The sequence below is a fragment of the Triturus cristatus genome, chromosome 10 (genome assembly GCF_964204655.1).
Source record: "Triturus cristatus chromosome 10, aTriCri1.1, whole genome shotgun sequence".
Classification (NCBI taxonomy): Eukaryota; Metazoa; Chordata; class Amphibia; order Caudata; family Salamandridae; genus Triturus; species Triturus cristatus.
The window spans coordinates 498,476,596-498,497,795 of record NC_140593.1 but is presented as its reverse complement, the minus strand read 5'-3'; positions in this window follow the sequence as shown (position 1 = coordinate 498,497,795).

Genomic DNA, 21,200 nt, shown 5'->3' with positions numbered 1-21,200 from the left:
TTTATACATCTTTAATTTTGTTTCGACATTTTGGTATTGTAGATATTTTTTAAGTTATTTTTTAATAGTTGAAATTTGTGTATTAGTTACTTAAGTATAAGATTGCAAAAATCTTGTCTGCAGCAATTTTTGGGGCAATACTTGTGTATTTTAATATTCTCTTCTATCGCCATTGCTATTTTCTTCCAATGTGGATCAGTTTTATTATTATTATAAAAAACTCTCAGGAAGTATTTTGGTGATCAAATACTTAGTTAACTTATTTGGCAAGAACTGAGCTGATTGTAGATGTGCTTTGAGTCAATCATATGTTTTCAGAGGCTTCTTGTAATCTGACTTGTTTACATGGCAATCAAAACAAAATCGATGTTAACTATGACAGAATATCGAAGAAGAGAATATTAAAATACACAATTATTGCCCCCAAAAATTTGCAGACAACATTTTTGCAACCTTATACTTAAGTAATACACAAATTTCAACTATAAAAAATAACTTTAAAAATATCTAAAATACCAAAATGTCGAAGCAAAATTAAAGATGTATAACATATTGTTACCATGTTAAACATATACAGTACTACATAAATATAAAGTAACAATTATAGACAAACGGCATATTGTTACTATTACATGAAAAAGATAAAAGAAATTAAAATGTTCTACATTAATATTTTAAAAATGTGCAACTAAACTGAAACAGTAAGGGCCTGATTTAGATCTCGGCAGAAACGGTCCAGCTGTCACTTTTTTGACGGATTCACCATCCGCCTAATTGGCAAAATACCGCCGAATCGCCGCCGTCACCACCAGATATTAGAACCCGCATTGATTGTGCCGTCGATAGTGCCATAGGAAAAGGCAGCTGTCGGAGGCTGTGCAGCCACTTTATCTGCTGCACCAATCACGATGTGCCTTCCTACTGATGCAACTGTGACGGGGGAACCTCCACACCTGATTTGGCGGAATGGATCGCAAATAAGGGACAACTCACCTTTGCTCACCTTCCCACTTCCTGTACTTCCATGTTCCTGTACTTCCATGGACCCGATCCTACATGTCCTGCCTCTGCTGCTGCTGGCTGATCACGATGCAAATAAACACCGTCGTCGCCGGAACTGAAGGTAACCTCTCACATTATCTATTACCTTTTCCATTGACTATTCGCCTTTACTCAGGACTTGTGCATTTTTAAATCACTCACACAAGCAATGGCATACCAAGCCGCAATGCATATGTCTCTAATGTTGATGTTTAAAAAATATAAAGTAACACACCTGTATAACCACATTGTGTTCATATTTTGGTGCCAGCTGCCTTCCAAAAAACAGGACACTTGCACAAAAAAGGATATCAAATCAAAAATCAAAAACTCACCATACAGGTGTGTAGGAATAAATTAAAAAAATTGTCACAATAAAAACATATGCATTACACATCATTGGGATAAGTGCAATGTAACATCATGTACAAATTGCACCGGACAGGCTGTGACCCTCACCTCATAGATTACCTTGAAAATCAATAGTAGTACCACATTTGAAGCACTCTGCAGAATCACTGATGTAACATTTCCCCTTGTCTAGTGCAAGTCCTGTATTGTATACAATTTCAATTTGCACATTATATTACAAGGTGCAATGCATATGTAATAATAATAAATAATAATATGGCAATTTATAGAGTGCCTGGTTACACCACACCGGTGTGTCCCCGAGGTAACACCACAATCAGGTTGCCGAAGCCCGACAGAAGCAACATCGAAGCCCAGGTGGGCAATTATGCAGAACTGAATAGCCAGGTTTTTAACAAATTCCTAAAATGAGTCCCCGAAGGTTCAGCTCTTATCGATGCCGGGAGGGAATTCCAAAACTTAGCTGCCAGAAAGGAAAAGGAACGTGCCCCGAATCTGGCCCTATGGATCTTAGGTATTTGCAACAAGTTGGCCCTAGAGGATGTTAGGTAACATTGAGGCGAATAAGGCTTTATCAGGGGGCACAAATATTTGGGACATTTTGAAGCTAGAATCCTATGGCAGAAACATAGAGCCTTGAAGCAGATTCTCTTTTCCAACAAAAAGCCAGTGGAGGGTGGCTAGAGCCGCCATAGCAGAAGCCCTTCTAGAGAGATTAAGGACCAGGCTGGCCGCTGCATTTTGCACTCTTGAAGTTATTTTAGGCTGCCCTTTGTAGTTCCCAGGTAGAGCACATTGTAGTAATCTAATTGGGATATGACTAATGCAGGCACCACCGTTTTACGTGACTCAATAGGGAGGAGGTCAAGCATCTTTCTTAAACTTTTCAGAGTGCCGAAGCATTTCCCAGCCACATAGTTGATTTGGGGTTCAAAAGAAAGATTAATATCAAGCCAAACTCCCAAATGTTTGACCTTCGGTTCAGGGATCCGGCCAAGGGAAACCGGCCACCACGCCGATGACCAAATGATCATTGGTGTGGTGTACATACTAATCAGTAATGAAGGTGAAACAAGCACAACTGTAGTAAAATTTCCGGAAATAATGTGTCAACAGCTATTTGTTGGTGCAACTGTCCAATACTATGTTGAATGGCTGCACCTAAATTCAAATGACCATCACATGTGAACCAGAGTACGCACTTAGCACAGTAGACATTTTTAAAAGTATGTAGTAGTTCTTGCCATCATGCTAAAGAAAAATATGTACTACACATTTTGCACTGAAACACCTCTAGGAATAAAACAATTGCAAAGGAAAATTAATGCCAGGACAAGCTTGGCGAAAAGAAAAAATGTGATTTATTGACAGTGAGAAAAGTCTCTCCACTTTTTTTAAACAAGATACGTGCCTGTCCAAATGGTGTCCAGAAAGTCCTGTGCACAGGTGTGCCATGACATTCAGCATGCCTCCAATTGCACTGCCAGGGGAACATCCCTGGGAAGGGGCATCTAGTGGGCAGATCAGGAACCGCAAAAATGTTACTTGGGAGGGGAGGGGTTGAGTTTTGTTTTCGGGGGTGGTCTTGGGTTTGGGTTTAGGAGAGGTAGTCTTTGCTTTGGGATGGGGGCCTTTGCGTTTTTTACGGGGTGGCCTGGGGGACAGTAGGGGTGGTTCCTGTCTTTTGAAGGGAAGAATTGGATGTGGAAGGGCTGGGTTGGAGAGGAAGGAGAAAATGTGTGTTTGGGAGGGGTGGGTTTGGATTTGGCAGGGATCAGGGCAAGGGCAAACATAAGAATTGCATGGGGAGAATGGGTAGGATGTTCGGGAGAGAGTTGGGGTTGGGAGTTAGGAGTTAGAGGGAATGGAAGTGTCTGTTGTGCATGTGTCTGTTGAGGGGGCAGGTGTCTGTGGGTCTGGTGTATGTCATGTATGCCTGGGTGTTTGTTACCCACCTATGTTAGCAACTTCTCCTTCACCTGCCCCAGGTCAAATGACATATACAATAGTGGTTTGGATATGTGGAAACAGAACTGATTATGAACTTTGATTATAAAACAGTTTCCAAGTTTTCAGATTTCACCTGCTTCAAGCCTGTCAAACTTTGGTTCCACATTGGCATAAGCTCATGCATGTAGCCAAAGGTTTCAGAAAACATTTGGTCACAGTTTTGTCATTCCCCGTGATAGCTCTTGTATCATGTATAATCTTGTCTCTTATCCATTATTATGCCTCTCCAGGAACTGTTTTACATCTGAATGGTTGGCCTTTGTTGTGTCACTGATGTCACCAAAAAGAATATGCACCAAAAATACCTCTGTACAGTGTTTTCACCAGGCCCTAAAATCTGCATACTTTTCATTCTCAATAAGTAAAACATCAATCAATGTGTGTCAACAAATACTGCAATGTTGTACCAATATCAGCATAAATTGAAAGCAGGTTACCTTTGTTTGAGGATTTCACAATGCTAACACTTACTTCAAGTCACTAAAGTATGTGTCAATTGTCAAAAATTGTACATGAATTATGTACTGAAGTAGCTTAGTAATGTATCACATACTATATAGATACCTATGCTGTTGAAGACAGTCTGAAACAAATATTTGTGTGGATTGACAAACGACTTCTACAGCATAAATAAATAAATACATAGCCCTTGAAACATTTCTAATACACTTCAAATCAAATCAAAAACACTTTCTTCGGATAATACCATATCCATAAAAGCACAACAGATACGATAAATAAAATCACAATAAAAACAATTGCAAATGACATAATCAAAAATTCATAGTGTAAGAACAAGGTACAGATAAACTTCATGAGTTACACATCGTTTTGCGAGCCCCTGTAGCTATTCGCAGAAAGGTGCCAACACGGAGAACCAATTCATCAATTTCCAGTTTGAGTATACTTCTAAATGCATCCGCTAATTGGACGGGTAGCATTTTAAAAAAATGGTATTAACAGCCATTGTGCGTATTTTGTGTAAAATGTACAGAAGACTAAGAAAATTTAAAGTGTTTGTCCGCCTGTCCATCACATGGGCATGGCAGGGAGTCAAGTTTTGCATTATACACAAGGGGAAAACAAAGCAGATATTTTACAGTGCTGGCCCTTAAACTAAAAAGAATTCCCCTCTCCCAATGGGATGTTCGGTTTGCTCGATGGATAGAAAATTAGCAACAGTTGATTGCTTGGATTCCTTCTCTAGTCTTTCCCCGTTATAAAGTGCATACAGTGGAGCCCTAAGAGCTTTTTTATCTACAGTCTCAGCTGTGTTCGGATTTAGAAAGAGCCCGTTATAATTAACGCTTTTCAGGCTCCTGTTTACCCCGTCGAGCCATGGGATGTCCATCCCTTTCTCACAACTGATACAGTCATTTATTATCTCCCTGGTGAGGGATGCTGCAGGGTTATTCCATATAGCCAGCCAGAACAGTGCAGGGAGTGCCCTTATAAAGTCTTCAATGTAACTTAATTTTAGTTCGCTATGGCATATATACTGAGAAGTGGAAATTGGTGCATCCAGAAGTTTTTTATAAAATCTATTTTCCTCTTGTTGAACACTGAATCTTTTAGCAATGCCCCAAACCTCTGCACCGTACGTGGCTGTAGGTATACACTGGGATTTGAAAAATGTTAAAATCGCTAAAATTGCCCCAGATCTTTTTGGGCGGGGGAGACTGAGATTAGAGTTGGTGGCCTTTGAAAACTTGTTCTTGCAAAACCCCGCGTGTTCGTTCCTGGTGCCGTTCGCAGCAAAGACCAGCCAAAGGTATGGAAAAGTGCTAGTGCTAGTTAGTTTTTTATCACCCACAGATATGAAGTTTAAGGGATATTTCCTTGGCCAGCAGGACATTATAAATGATTTCTTAAAATGAGCGCATAGATCTAAGCGAGTCATAAAATCCGTAAAACCCTGTGCTAAAGTGATTAGTGTGTTGGGTGTGCATCCAATTAAATCCGCATAATCTGCATATAGTAGCACAGGAAGTGTTTTGCCTTTAACTCTGGGTACATCCTCAGTGAGTGTGATCAGTGACTTGTGCAAGTTATTAATATAAAGGATAAAAAGGAGGGGGGCCAGAACACACCCTTGCCTGACCCCCCTCTGCTTACATTAATATCATTAGACTCCTCACCCCAGCCACCAATCCTGACCTGAGCCTTCAGGACCATGTGTAGGTAGGCCAAGAAATGCACAAGAGCCTTGTCCAAACGATATGCTAAGAGGATGGACCATAAGCAGGGCCTGTTGACAAAATCGAAGGCGGAGGTCAGGTCCATGAAAGCTAAATATAGTGGTGAGCGCTGTGCTATGGTGTATTTCCCAATGATCAAATTAAGATTTAAACATTGTTCATTCGTGCCTACTTTGCTCCTGCATCCTAGTTGGCAGTGTTCTAAAATATGATTTTCCTCAGCCCAAGTTAAGATTTTGTCATATAAAACTCTAACTAAAAATTTTGAGGGTGCTGTCTATTAAAGAAATCAGCCTGTAGCAGCTCGGTTGCGAGCAGTTGCCCTTTTTAAAAATGGCACGGGGAGGAGCCTAGCGCTTGACCAAGATGGCCGCGTGAGCTTTGAGCTCCCGGGACCCACGCGCCCTCCGTCGATTATCCTGTCTTAAATCCTGTTTTCTATGCACGGCATCTTGCAGATGACTCATTGCTGAGGCGATTGATGCCGCCCAGGCTTGGATCGCCCACCGGGAACCGGAGTTGTGCACGGTGGAAGATTGAGGCCTATCTCTGAGGGATGCCAGGGGCTGGCGTTGGCAGGATGCCCGGCCTCTAATTGAACAACAGCGGCCTGGCGAGGTGTGCACTGGCGGACGGAGAACGCCGTACTTTCACTTTCACTTTCTCGCCCTTTGTTTGCCTTGGCCCGGGACTGCCTTCGGATGCTTTACAACCCTCCGGACGCCGTGCGTCCTACTCTGACTGGTTCCTGCAGATCTGACTTCTCCTGTTCCCCCTGATTGAGAGAGGGTCGTCTCTTTGCACCGGATTGCTCGGTGCCAGACATGTCGGGTAAAGCAGAGGTGGACAGGCTGAAACCCAAGGCTACCAGGCGGGGAGCCTATACCCAATCCAATAATATGTATCGCTATGCCCAGCAGAAGGGATCGCCTGGTGGCTCGGGCCAGTCGCTGGACGTACAGAAGGCTGCCTCATCCCCGACCTCGGACCTCTCGTTGCAGGATGTCATGGGTGCGCTCGAGGGGATGCAGGCCTCGATTGGGAGACAGTTTGATGCCCTGGCGCTTAAAGTGGATACTATCTTGGTGGATGTTAACCTGATCCGCGCGGATTTGGGCAAAACTAATGAGCGGGTTAAATCCCTTGATCTCAAGACTACAGGTCTCGCTGATGATGTCTCGGAACTTCAGACCGAAGTTCGTAAGCTGCGGGCCGAGAACGACCTCTCCGCCCGCCGGCTGGAGGACTTTGAGGGCCGGGCCAGGCGCAACAACGTGCGCATAATTGGGGTCCCGGAATCTTCGGACGAGGTCTCCGCAGATCTGCTCGTGGAGGACTTGGTGCTTAACCATCTGAAGCCTAAGGGCCTTGGGAAGTTTTTTGCCGTCGAGCGGGCTCACAGGGTTCCTGGCGGGAGGCCCAGGGCGGGAGCCCCTCCGAGACCGATTGTCGCCCGGCTTTTTCACTTCCGAGATCGGGACGCTATCCTGCAAGCATCGCGGGTGATAGGCCCGGTCCCTTTTCAGAACGCATCAGTGAGTTTCTATCCTGACTTCACCCAGCTGGTGCAAAAGCAAAGGCAGAGTTTCCTGGGGGTGAAGAGACGCCTTCGGGAGAGGGACCTGAAATATGCTATGCTTTTCCCTGCCAGACTACGTGTGGTGTATGAGGACCGGACTTTCTTCTTTGAGTCGCCTGCTATGGCCGGAGACTGGTTGCACGCTTTGCCCCGACGACGGACTGGCGGGGATGCTGCCACAGACGTGGAGGGTGACCGAGATGGGCAGGACTGATGCCTCTGGAGCCGGACTGATTTGCTTGGACAATGACTTGAGCTGATTGCAGTAATACGGAGGGTTGCGGGAGGACGATGGGAGCTCTTCCTCCCTCAGGGTACTTTTTGTAGTTTTGTGTTATGGTAGGGCGACAGGCACACTGCAAGTTGGGGGGGCTTTGTAAGCTGCAGCAGGGGTGCAGGGTGGGGGGGAGAGTTGGGATTTTGGGGTTGTTGTTGGGGGGTTTGTTTTTGCAAGGCGTAGTAATGGTTGTCAGGGTTGTTCAATGGTGGCTCTTCGGGTGTGGGGTGGGCCTCGTTGTGTGTGGGGATGGGGGTAGGGGCTTAAATATTATTAGCTGGAATGTGAATGGCTTGGGAGATCGTATTAAGCGGGGGATAGTCTTGCAGTTCTTGAAACGGTCTTTGCCGGATGTGGCCCTACTGCAGGAGACACACCTTATAGGTAATACTTGTTATGCTCTTAATAGAAAAGGTTACAAATTCATCACCCACTCGGGATTCTCCTCAGGCTCCAGGGGTGTGGGCATCCTTGTTAGAGCTTCACTACCTTTCGAGGTGGACTCCACCATTGTTGATGATAGGGGGAGGTTTGTGGCGGTGGCGGGGAGGTGGGAGGGAAGAACGTTGGTTTTGGTTTCGGTTTATGTCCCTCCTGCCCTGCAGGCCTCCACGTTTGCAGATCTGGGTAGGGCCCTGTTGGACCTCCCGGAGGGTATGCTAGTGGTGGGGGGAGACTTTAATGCTGTCGGCTCTGGGTTGCTCGATAGGTACCCGCCCAGGGACACCGGGGGGGCTCAGAAGTGGCTTCCAGACTTTATAGATACACTCGGATTGGTAGACTGCTGGAGGCTCCGGCACCCCACACAGAGCCAATATACCTTCCACTCCGGAGCGCATGGTAGTCTCTCTCGGATAGATTACCTGCTCACTCTGGCTGCGCACGCCTCATTGGTATCTGAGGCTAGGCATATGGCGCGGGGCATATCTGATCATTCGCCAGTGTGGGTCCGGCTGGAGGTCGGCCGCGAGGGAGGGGGCAGGGTTGCTCCTATTAACCCTTGGTACTTTCGGGATCCCAAGATGCGCAGTGCGCTGTTGAAGACGGTTGACCACTATTTTAAGGACAACCAGGGTTCCGTTGACTCGGCTGTGTCGTTGTGGGAAGCATTTAAGACCGTGTTGAGAGGGGAGGCCCTCTCCTTGGTAGTGGCCGCCAAGCGACGGAGAGATGGCGAGGTTATGCAGGTTGAGGATGAGATCGCGGCTTTAGAGGTGGCCCTGGAGGGGGAGGTTACAGAGGCCTCACTGCATAATCTGAGCTTGAAGCAAGCGGAATATAGGGACCTGGTGGCGAATGCCGCCAAGACCCTTAGTAGGGAACAGCAGGGTCGCTTGTACGATGTTGGCGATAAGGCCGGGAAACTCCTAGCGTGGCTGGACAAAAAAGAACGTGTTAATAGAGTGGTGCCGGAGTTGACGAGAGAGGGGGGAGAGGTGATTGTTGATCCCGAGGGTATAGTACAGTGTTTTTCGGATTATTTCCGTATGGTTTACGCCTCGGTTTCGGATAGGCCAACTGAGGATTCGCTTGACCTCCTGCGTGACATCGCTCTGCCCTGCCTTTCTGATGTAGATAGAGATGATCTCGATGGAGATATAACGGTTGATGAGGTGGCGGGTGCTATCCGCTCGCTGAACTCGGGCAAGGCCTCAGGCCCAAATGGTTTGCCGATCGACTTGTATAAGCTGTTCCCGGATAGGGTTGCCCCTCACCTGCGCACCATGTTCGTGGAGGCGCGGGGGGATGGGTTCCTTCCGCGGGACCAGCGATTGGCGATGATTGTTGTGATACATAAGGATGGTAAACCCCGGGACAAGTGTGCCTCTTATCGGCCAATATCACTCCTTAATGCTGAGCCGAAAATTCTGGCCAAAATTCTGGCGGGCCGCTTGGTCAGGGTGCTCGGAGACTTGATCCATCCAGATCAATCCGGTTTTATCCCGCACCGGAACACTGCGTTAAACCTTAGGCGTCTTCATGGCGTGATTGCCAGGGCGAGCACGCTGCAAGAACCAGCTATTGTGGCGTCTCTTGATGCCACAATGGCTTTTGATACAGTGGAATGGACATATCTGTGGGCTGTGCTTGCCAAGTTCGGCTTTGGCCCTGGTTTTTTGAGCTGGGTGAGGTTGCTTTATGAGGGACCCCTTGCGAGTGTTGTGGTAAACGGGCGGGCGTCGACTCCGTTCCAGCTTGGGAGGGGCACCCGGCAGGGTTGCCCCCTGTCGCCTTTGTTGTTCGCCCTCGCCCTCGAGCCGCTGGCGGCGTGGATACGCTGGCACCCGGATATACGTGGACTTAGATGGTCGCCCGATCACGAGGACCGTATTTCGCTCTATGCCGATGACATCCTGTTATATCTCGCCTCGCCCAAGAACTCGCTTATAGTGGTTTGTGACGTTCTGACATCTTTTGGTAAGAACTCGGGTTCTGTCATCAATTGGAGTAAATCGTATCTGTATGTCCTGAGCGGCGATGTTCCGCCTGTCCCGCGAACTTGTTCGATCCAGATTGCCCAGCAGGGCTTCGTGTACCTGGGGATTTTTATCTCCACTGATTCCACCTTGCGTTATGAGAAGAACCTGCTACCTCCCCTGGCGCGTTTGCGGCGGGATGTTGCGGGCTGGCGGAGGATGCCGCTCTCCCTCCTCGGGCGCGCCGCCTTGTTCAAAATGATGTCGCTTCCACGGTTCCTCTATGCCTTGCAGAACACTCTTGATTGGGTACCGGCCAGTTACTTTCGGGAGGTCGAAAGCCTCCAACGATCGTTGTTGTGGGACGGGCGGCTGCGCATAGCGATTGCTAAGTTGACGCTTCCGTGGTACGACGGGGGTATTGCGCTTCCAGACATTCGGCGCTATTATTGGGCCACCCAGTTGAGCGCGATTAATCATGGTTTCTATGGTCCGGCTCTAAGTCCCGGCTACGCCATGGACTGATGGTTGTTGCGTGGCGGTAATTATCATAGGGCGTTGTACTCGCGGTCGCTGGACTCGTCCCTCACAGGGCCCACTGGGGTGGCGGTGCGGGTGTGGAAGTTGGCGACTGACTCGCTGGGCTGGAAGGATAGGCTCACCCTTGCTACCCCGTTGTTTGACTCTGAAAAATTGGGGAAGCTTTGGCACACGAAAGGGTTCCAGAAGTGGGACTTGATCGGCATCTCCAGGGTGGGAGATTTGCTGATTAAGGGAAGGGTGAAGTCCTTTGAAGAGCTGCAGACGGAGTATGAGTTGGGGAAATCCGAGTTCTTCCGCTATGTTCAGGTGCGTCATGCCCTGCGGTCAGTCCTTGTAGAAGGTGAGAGGGTGCCTGAGTCCTCTCCATTGGAGTACCGGATCCTCGATGGTCATATGCCAGAGAGTACGATCTCTCTTATCTATAAGAAATTGATTAATGTTCGGGCGGACCTGCTATTGGGGCTGCGGGACCAATGGACTAGGGACGGACTTGAGCTGGATGACGAGGACTGGCAGTCTGCAGTCTCCTCTCCTAAGGAGGTCGCGATCCCGTCGCGTCTGCGGCTGGTGCAGCTCAAAATACTCCACAGAGTCTATGTTACGGGGCCAAAGCTGGTTCATATGGGATTTTCTAAGGTGGGCTTATGTAGGAGGGGCTGTGGTATGGTGGGTACCTTCCTGCATATCATTTGGGAATGTGGCGTCATCACGGAATTTTGGAGAAGAGTCCATGCGGTAATGGGGGAGGTGACGGGCATTGTTATGCAGCCGGAGGCGCGGTGTTGTCTCCTGAACGTTTGGGGGCCTACTGATCACGATGAAGCACAGACCCAGTGGGTGACACTGGGTAACATGGTGGCTAAGCGAGACATTGCGCGCCTGTGGGGCTCCGTGGGACCCCCCACATTGGCTGCGTGGAAGGAAAACATGGACTGGAGTATGCTCAGAGAAAAGACGGTATATTGTGCTAGAGGGCGCCCTCGGAAGTGGCATGCCATCTGGGGGCGGTGGAACCAATATAGGGGGGGCATATGCCTTGCCCCTGATCTGGATCCCCCCGAGGAGCAGCTCTCTCCTTAGCATTCTTTCCAGCTTTGTACATATATTTGATTGTTAACTGCTTTCTTGGGTCTCTGCTTTCCCCCCTTTTTCCTCTTATTACAGCACTGTGACTGATAGACGAGGGGGGCCCGGTCTCCCCTGAAGGGCAATCACCAGTTGAATTCAGTCTTTTTCGCCTTGCTTGGGTTTGGGGTGTGTTTTGTGTTTAATTAAAATAGAACCTTTTTGCTTCTCCTTTTATGCACCGTGGACGCTTCTTTGTACTGTTTTCTGAAGCTGCCGAACCTCCGGGTTGTCGGCTGAATAGCTGTGTCCCTGTTTTTTGATGAATAAAGGTTTTAAAAAAAAAAAAAAAATGGCACGATAATGCTAGTAGACCATGAGCTCGGTAGCGAAGCATTAGTTAAATTATTAAAAACATTTAGCAGTAGTGTGGCCTAAAAATCAGGTTTATGCTTAATGAGGTTAATAGGTAGCCCATACAGACCACCAGCTTTGTTGCCCACACTCTGACGGATTGCCTCCTTAATCTCAGTTTTTGATATTGGGACCCTATTTGGAGTCCTTTGCTTGAAGGGATCAGGTTCTAGTATGGGCACTAGGTAGATCGTGGAGAAGTGACTTTCCCAGGTTGCGCCTGTTATGTTGCAGCTTATCGGGGTTAATGGCTGTCCCATTGTTCTTAGGTCTTTGGCAGTGGCCCAGAATATATTCCCGTTTTTTAGGTTAGCAGCATTAACAAGTGTGTCCCAGCGGTCTTTTAATAGTTCTTCCTTCCTTTTGGCAATTGCTGACTTATATTTCTGCCTTGACATCTTAACAAGTGAATTACACCTCGGGCTGTGTGACAGGGCCTGTCTATTAGCCTCTGAACATTTGCGATTAAACCATCTAGGTACGCATTGTACTGTGGTGATAGGTTTTGAAAGCAAAGATTTAATAATCCCACAAAGTTTGGTGACAGCATTAGCTACCTTGGGATAAGGGTCCTGGGCCAACAGGCAGGAGTTAATAAGATTCAAGTTATCCCTGACCATTGTACAAAACAAGTTGGTGTTATTAGCGCCCCGCCACACCAGTCTTAAATTATCAGTTGAAGGTGATAGATTCCTCGCACTGCATTCTATGTTGGGTATTGGGCCCGGGTATAATCTTAGCACAGTTTGGATTGGGTTATGGTCCCCAAAAGTTGTGGCAATAATTTCTGCTTTCAACAGGTAGACCTCTAAAACAGGGAAAATGCAAACATAATCGACCTTAGAGGCACAGTGCCTCCCTCTAAATGTCGGGGGTCATAATTGTTTGTTACAGCAGCGATTTCCATAACGTTATTTAGGTTATGATTATTCAAATGGTCCACTAATTCCTTGCCCCTATGGTAGTTATGTTCTCTACTGCATAGGTGATTGCTTGACCAGATGTGGGGTAATAAAGCATTAAAATTGCCTCCTAAACAAATTCCCATTGTCTTAAGGCAGTCTTTAGGTTTTTGAATAGACAAAATAAATTCAAATAAATGTATAACATTCCCATTTGGTATAGACTGAAAATCATTATTATAAATATTAATCAAGAAAACAGAGACCCCCCTGTTATACAGTAATGCTTGGAAATTATTATTTTTGGTGCTTATGACTTTAATGCTACCACCTGCAGCGATGTTTACCCAAATCGATAGACCCCCAGAGAGTCGACCGTACTTGGGGATTGGTGCCAAGGTGTTATAGCATTCAAACCCATCAATAAATAGATCTTGAGTGGCCCAGTATTCTTGACACATAAGGATATCCTGCTCTCTCATGAGTTTCAGCCAGTCCGGTGGGTTCAACTTGGAATGCAGACCCGCCACATTCCAGCTCAAGATGCGCAGGTCTGGGCCGGCAGGGACCTTTGTTGGAATATGTGGGCTAGTGAGATCAATTGGTGACTCACCATGATTGGTCTGCGGAAGATAATCACAATACAGTCCCTTTCAATGTTCTTTGGAAGTTCACCAACCCACCCAACTCTACGTGCCATAATAATGTTGTTCATATCTGATGGGTGGAACCTCCTATTCTTTGATAGCCAGTCCACGCATTTGTTGCGAAGCTGGTCCCATGACTCATTTGTGTCCTTTTTTTAAGGTTGGTACGCCTGCTAACACCAGCACATAAGGGCAGGCAGCCGGAGGCAAGCCCAAAGCATCCGAGTTTGCCTTCGGGGGATTTCTACTGGGAATGGCTAATGCATTACTACTTGAATTACCAGACCTTAGTTTCTGGTCTATTCCATTGGGTATATTAGCGCGGCCCAAATGGAATTGGCTCTGAGATAGTAACCAATTCGTCAGTGGCTGTGATACCATAACTATTGGGAAGGGGTCGAAAACATTCCATGACGTCTGCATGTGGTACACGCCTCCTTGCAAGGGCGGGGGCTCTGGCAGTAGGAGGTTGAATATCATTAAATGGGGTGCCCGTTGTGGCGATAGACCCTCCCCCTTCATCTACTACAGTTTGTGCGTTCCCCACTGATTGGCTAGGTCCCCCTATTAGAGAGGCCAGATTGTCAATGCGATCCTGTAGTAAGGCAAATTTCATATCTAAGAGTTTGTTGATTTGTTTGGTCACCATCGCAAAAGCAATATTGGCAATGGCGTCCCCAAAGTTTTCAAAGTCCGATGTCACCTCAGTCTGTGTACCGATGGAGCGACTCAGATTCGCATTAAGTGCTGTCACAGGGGTTTCAGAGGTACCAAAAGTGCCAATGCTTGGGGATGGCTGTATCCAAGCAGATAGGCAAGTTCGGGAAGGATCTGTTCGGGTAGGCTGTTTCGTTTTGGTACAAGTGGGCGTCCTGCTCTTCCTCTTTCGTTTGGCAGCTGAGATTCCCGTAGATGTTGGTACGTCTATATCTGGCTGTGACTCAACTGTGTCATGCTCACTCATGCTCCCACTTGCATTTGGGGATTTATGAATGCCAATTCCATGGGGCTGTGATGAGAACAGATCTTGTATATGGTTAGTTGGTACGCCTCAGTGTTCATTAATATCCACTCGACCCTCAGTGCCCAGTGACAAGCGGCGCTCCATAAGTTGAATTTCACCTGAAACAATGATAACCACCCTTTCAAGCATGCTATTAATGCTGTCAGTGATCGGGCGTGCAGGTGGTAACGCTGCGCGTTTTCCCATTATTGCAGCTCAGAGTTTACTCTTAAGTGATATCAGATGCTACACTTGCCTATACAGTTATCAGTGGATTGTTAGATTGTTGAATTCGACACTCACCCCGTGTTCTTGCTGAGTCCTAGGTGCCGCTTGAAACTTGGACGGTGGGTAGCCCAGCCCTGCCTCTTCCTGGCGCTGACGGTCGCGGACGTGCCCACCCTTTGGCTGGCCCGGGCTTAGCCCGGACACGTCCCGCGCTGCGGGAGCTGCAAAATGCTTTAAAGCGCCTCCGGGCGTGAAGAGATCAGCAATGGCGCCACCTGGCACCTCGGATGGTGGGGCTTGCAGTCCCCCCTTGCTGGCTGCTGACTGCTGGCTGTTGACGTTGGCAGCTCCTGCGCTGCGGGAGCTGCGAAATGCTTTAAAGTGCCGCCGGGCGCGAAGAGATCAGCAATGGCGCCACCTGGCACCTCGGATTGTGGGGCTTGCAGTCCCCCCTTGCTGGCTGCTGACTGCTGGCTGTTGACGTTGGCAGCTCCTGCGCTGCGGGAGCTGCGAAATGCTTTAAAGTGCCTCCGGGCGCGAAGAGATCAGCAATGGTGCCACCTGGCGGCTAGGATTGTGGGGCTTGCAGTACCCCCTCGCTGGCTGCTGGCTGCTGACTGCTGGTTGTTGGCGTTGGCGGCTCCCTAATACACTTCAGTACAGAGCAAAAACATCTACACATTTGACTCCTAAATATCTCTAGCTAATTGAACTTTGCTGTATCTTTGTGAAATGTTTTCACTAAATATGCCGGCTTTCACTGTAGTCAAAAAACATTGTAGAACATCACAATAATCATCACACACAATAATTCATATATGATATGTACTTCAAAGATTGAAATGTAACTCACAATGCATTTCAACATTTGCCTAATGAGTCATGAGTATGGCCTGATTCTGAGTTTTCCTGAGGGGGATACTCATACACATATGTGATGGAACATTCCATCTTCTAAAACCCCTTTAAGTTTCCCATTTTTCTCCATTATTGATTTTTCTTCTGGACATTACAAAGGACTTTGAGGAATTGTTTTGGGTATGTGCCACGCTGTCACCAAGGTGTACACATTCCTGTCTGAGTATGCCTATCACAATTATGTGGCCAGAAACAGACTGGCTTACACACATGTGGGAAGGAGTAAGTCATCATGCCAATCTGTCATTTTTAACATGTATGAAACAGTATTTCCGAAGCTGAACACAATTTGTATATGTTTTGATTCAAAATGTAGCCATCAATTCTGAGGTCACTAGTCATTTTGTATCACATGTGCACGCCTGTTTATGTAGAATCCCAACTTACCGATGTGACGTTCGGTACATCCACTGTATCGTAAGTGCCTAGTATGATATGTCACATGTAATAGGGCTACTATTACATCGTTCACAACAGTGAAGGAGCATCACACCTGACACAATAAAGAATATTGACCTGTTTAGTACAACTGTTCCTCATGGCATCAAATAATGTGATGTATATGTAGAATTTAGGCAGCAATGTGTCTGCTCAGACTAGTCCTTTGGTTGTGAACAGGAATGAGGTGGGATTATTTCCCAAAAATTAATAGACAAAGCACATCATCTTTCACACAGTTCAAAACTTATAACTTAAAGAACTCTTTTTGTGTGCTGGAAATGGCATCATTGTTGATGGGAAAAATCCTGGCAGTAACAACAAATTAGTCATTTAACATGAGAAACTCTGATAAGAACTTACCCCCTTGTTGCAGCTGTTGGGCCCTCAACTGCCTATCAAGCTCCAGATAGGACACCGCAAGAATGTGGGCTATTAGGGGTATCAGGGTGCGGTGCACGTGCCTCCCACGTTGGGAGGACTACACGAGCTGGACATCAGCTGTCATTCTGGTCTAGCGTCAGAGGTCCTTCCACCACTTGCTATAATGGACACTGCACTGCTTTTAGACCCCCAGGGTCCGCACCCTCCTGGGCATGGTCTTATATATGTCCCAGTTCTGATTGGTGTTGACCTGTATGGAGATAAGAAATGAAAAAAAACAATGACTTTGTGACTTTTTATTTGTCTGTTTTGATGTTACTATTTTTTCCTACATCTATCACTATCATAACTCATAAGTTAGCATACAACATGTGTATTGTAACTTGCTTACCAAACCAAAATCGTAATGCACGCTTTTGTAGTGACCTGTTGCCTATCCTCATCTCATGTCATGGTCTAAACTCAACAATCCAGGCCTGTGACATCATCTAGACCAGGGGACTGCTACATATTATATGACCTACTTCTGATTAGTGCAAAAGATTGTGAACTACTGAAGGTTAGACATAAATACTTATGGCACAGTGAATACTGGCCACTGGAAGAAAAGGGCCTGCAATTTGGACATGATACACTTAGAAATGGGAGTAAAATGAAATGAAGTGTTAGCTCAAGAAATTAGGAAACAATCCCTTTCAACTGTTGTCCATTTAAAAGCATTCAGGGGCATATTTATAAGCACAACTCAAAACTTGGCCTGGCAAGAATATATGTCTATGACAGATGTTTCTCACTGCTTCAGTTGCTTGACCATTACGTTCACCAACGTTAGCCTACAGCTTTGTCCGTTATGAATTTTCCCACCCTCTGTGCGGTCACCTTCTGCAGCGCCCATCTGATTCCAAATGTCCTATCGCCGAGGTCAGGCACCCTCTGTTTTACAAGTGCAAAATAGTGTTTTTGGGATTGTTTAGTGCGTCACCACCACGCAAAATGGGGACTAGCTTGTTTATATATTCAAACTTCGATGGACACTTGTTTTTCAAGAAAAAACCTTTATATAAATATACCCATTTATTATTTACACTTTTGTATGCTTTATTTTAGGATGCAAATGTAATTTGTGAAGGAAAAAGGACAAAAAGCAAATGTGTGATGAAAGTATGTATTGAACAAATTATATATTTTGTAAAACTATATTACTTTAGTGTTAATTATCAAATATGTTGCAGTGGAAAATGTGAAAAAAGTTTCAATGATTTTCCAATACAGACATATGAACCCTGGGAGTGTGAGGAGATGACAGCCTCAGGTGTACCACCCATTTCCAGACCTTGCCACTATGGAAGAAAGGTATGTAATCAAGAATTCAGGTTGAATAGACAAACTATACTGGATTTATGTCATCAGCTGTAGCCAGATCTTCAGTCTCACAACAGAAATCTATTACACCAGCTCTCAAACACATGGCAGTACTTCATTTTGTGGCCACAGGATCCTTCCAATACACTGTGGCAATATTTGGTGGCATGTCACAACCAACTTGGTGTGCTACAAGAAGTTCTTTCTTCAATGATGAGACACATCTACAGCTTTATCTAGTTTCCACAACATCAGGATTTAGCCTATGTGAAGGGGGTTTTTTATGGCTTGGGTCAACTATCACATGACGTTGGAGCAATTGATTGCACACATATTGCCTTAGTACCACCACACGCCAGAGAACAGGTCTACCAGAATCAGAAACACTTCCATTCAATCAATGTACAATTTGTCTGCTTACTGGATTTGTACATCACAAGAGTCTGTGCGCATTTCCTCAGCTCTGCACATGATTCCTTTGTACTACGGAACGGCTCCATACCCCTGCAAATGTCACAACTCAAACCTGAAAGGGCCTGGCTTGTTGGTCAGTACAATACTTCATAATATTGTTTGGGTGATTTCTAGTTTATAATTTGAAATTGTGTTACATTTTTGTGCACTTTTTGTGACTTTCATCTAGGATACTCAGCTTATCCCAACTATCTATGGTTGCTGGCACCACTGAGGAATCCAACAATGCCAGGATAAGTCATCTTCAATTAGGCCCATGAAAGAACATGACAGTCAGTGGAGTGGGCTGTTGGACTCCTAAAGGCAAGATTTCGTTGTCTGGACAAAACTGGCGGAGCCCTCCCCTACTCACCCAATAAGGTCTGCAAAATCACTGTAGCCTGCTGCATGCTCCACAACATCAGTCTGCGACGGAACATCCCTTACCTCGCAGGGGATGGAGACCATGAAGAACCACTGGGTGAGGATCCTGAAATGCCAAATGAAGATGATAGTGATGAACAGGAAGGAGATGGCTTATGCCAAGATGTCATTGACAACTTCTTCTCATGAGTGTAAGTATAGTGTTACCTGTTATACCTTTCACAGTTACAGTAACTATTGATGTGATGATGAAAGAAGTACGTGGTGCTACTATGTTAGGAAGGGTAAGTTCAGGAAAAAGCAGGCCAAAGGTGTTTGTTGAACAAAGACTTGACACATTGACTACGGTGTCCAGTTAAATTGTTTATCTCTGATTGTTTTGTGAAACTGTGTCCAACGTTGACTTTGATTAGTAATCTTTTTGTTTTGATCTGTTTTAGGTTCCTTTACCATGTCATTTTCATTTGGACATTTCAGAGTTGGGACATTTGCAGGCATATGGTGCTGTTTCAAAGTACAAAGGGAACATCGGTTGCTCCTGGGAAAGACAGACACAGACTTTGGGTGTACAAATCTAGTAGCAAGGCAACTGCACTGTGATTGAATGGAAGATTTGAAGATTACATTGGGCTTGGTCTCAGTTGTGTTTTGGCACGAAGGCAATATATGTGCCATCAATAGCTCATACCACATGTGGTAGTGAAGTCAAAACATGCTAATTTCGCTTCACATTGGCAAATACCTAATTGTGTGTAATGTGAATGTAGCTGTTGATGTGTCTCATCACTGTAGAATATACTTCTTGTGGCACACCACTGAAACCTGTTTGAGACATTCCAACAGATACTGGAAGAGTGGATTGGAATGAGTGTGTATCTACAAAATGGAGCACTGACATGTTTTGTCAATTGGTGTTATTGATGTGGGATTCTTTATGTGAGACAGAAGATCAGACTACAGCTGATGACAAGAGTCAATGATAATTTGCCTATTCAATCTGATTATTTTGGATATATTCACTTCTTTCATGTTGGCAAGGTCTGGAAATGGAAACGTGAAAGCTGTCACTGAATATTAGCGACATGTATGGATTGTTATATTAATGAAAATGTTGACAGACAATTGTTGGTCACATGGAATAAACATAGTAGTAGATGATTTACTAGTTATACACTTTTGGAAGTCATGGTTGTGAACTTGAGAAAAACATTAGCTACTTGCACAGTATCTATGTTTACACATTCATTTGATTTTTGTCTTTGTAAAGTTACGATGGAAAAAAACAAATTGATTTATATTACACCGGTCTATGAGTTTTTGAGTCGAGAATGTATTGAACTAAACAAGAAGAAATTAAACAGGTTGAAAATAATAAAGCAAACCAAAAAGTCAGTCATGGTAAATGAAACCATAATTGGAGAGCCAAAATTGTTTGATGTCCAATGTCCAAATACGATTGGCATCAGTAAGGCAAATGTGTCCAAAAATTGTCCGCAAAGTGAATGATAGGCACACATTGGAGGACATTAGGATCCGGGTTTCTGGCTGGTAGTGGCAGAGGCCTTGCCATCCTCACCGCCTGATAATATGAATGGATGCACCCTTCTGTAGGGGAAAGTAGATCCACAGTTGGAGGGTCTGGGTGGATGCAGATGGTTCTTCCATTGGCAGGGCCTCTCTTTCTGTGAATGTGACAGATGTAGATGGACCAGATGTTGTTGGAGCACAGGAAGGGGTAGATGGTGTTGGGTAAGCCCTGCACATATGGGTGCAAATGACCTCCAGCACCCCAGTCAGGGAGCCCATATTGGAGTGTTGAGCTTCCATCTGATAATTGAGTTCCCTCTGCAACCGTTTCATCTCCCGTAGCTCGGTGAGTACCTGGCCCATCATGCCTTGGGACTGATGATAGGCTGCCAAGACTTGGTCCTGACTGGCCTGGGTTAGAGTGACCCCAGTGGCCTCACTATGCAGACCCACAGACTCTTTCACATAACCCCCACCCCCACTACTCCGTGCCCTTGGCCCAGTGTGCCCAATTCAACTGGATCCTCGGTGAGATGGAGCTGGTGATGCTGTGATTTCAACATTACCCAGGACTGGGGGGCACACGATTGGTGTTACAGCGGTAGGAACACAGGAAGTGGAGGCTTAGGGTAATGGAGGTGTTACAGCTGGGCTGGGGGGTGTTGGTTTAAGCCCACTGAGACTCACTGGAGCCATATGCCCAGGCTGACTAGATTGACCTGGCTCCTCATCGTCCTCCAGAATACCAGGAGTGTTGCCCTCACTGAAAGCTGGGTTGGAGTGGAGGTCTCTTCGGTGGCTGATACCTTGCCCCTTGGTCTGGCAGTTGGACCTATTGAGAAACTGAGAACATTTGTATTAGTAAAAGTGTGCATTTTTCTTCCAAATCTTTTGAGGCAAACAATGTAGAAGAAAAAAAAGGTAGAGGTTATTATGATTATAGCTTTCAGTTGTATCGAACATATTACCCTAACGTTTTGTAATTTCAAACAGTACAACTTCAAATAAGCAGGTAATAAGATGTCCTGAAATGTTTAT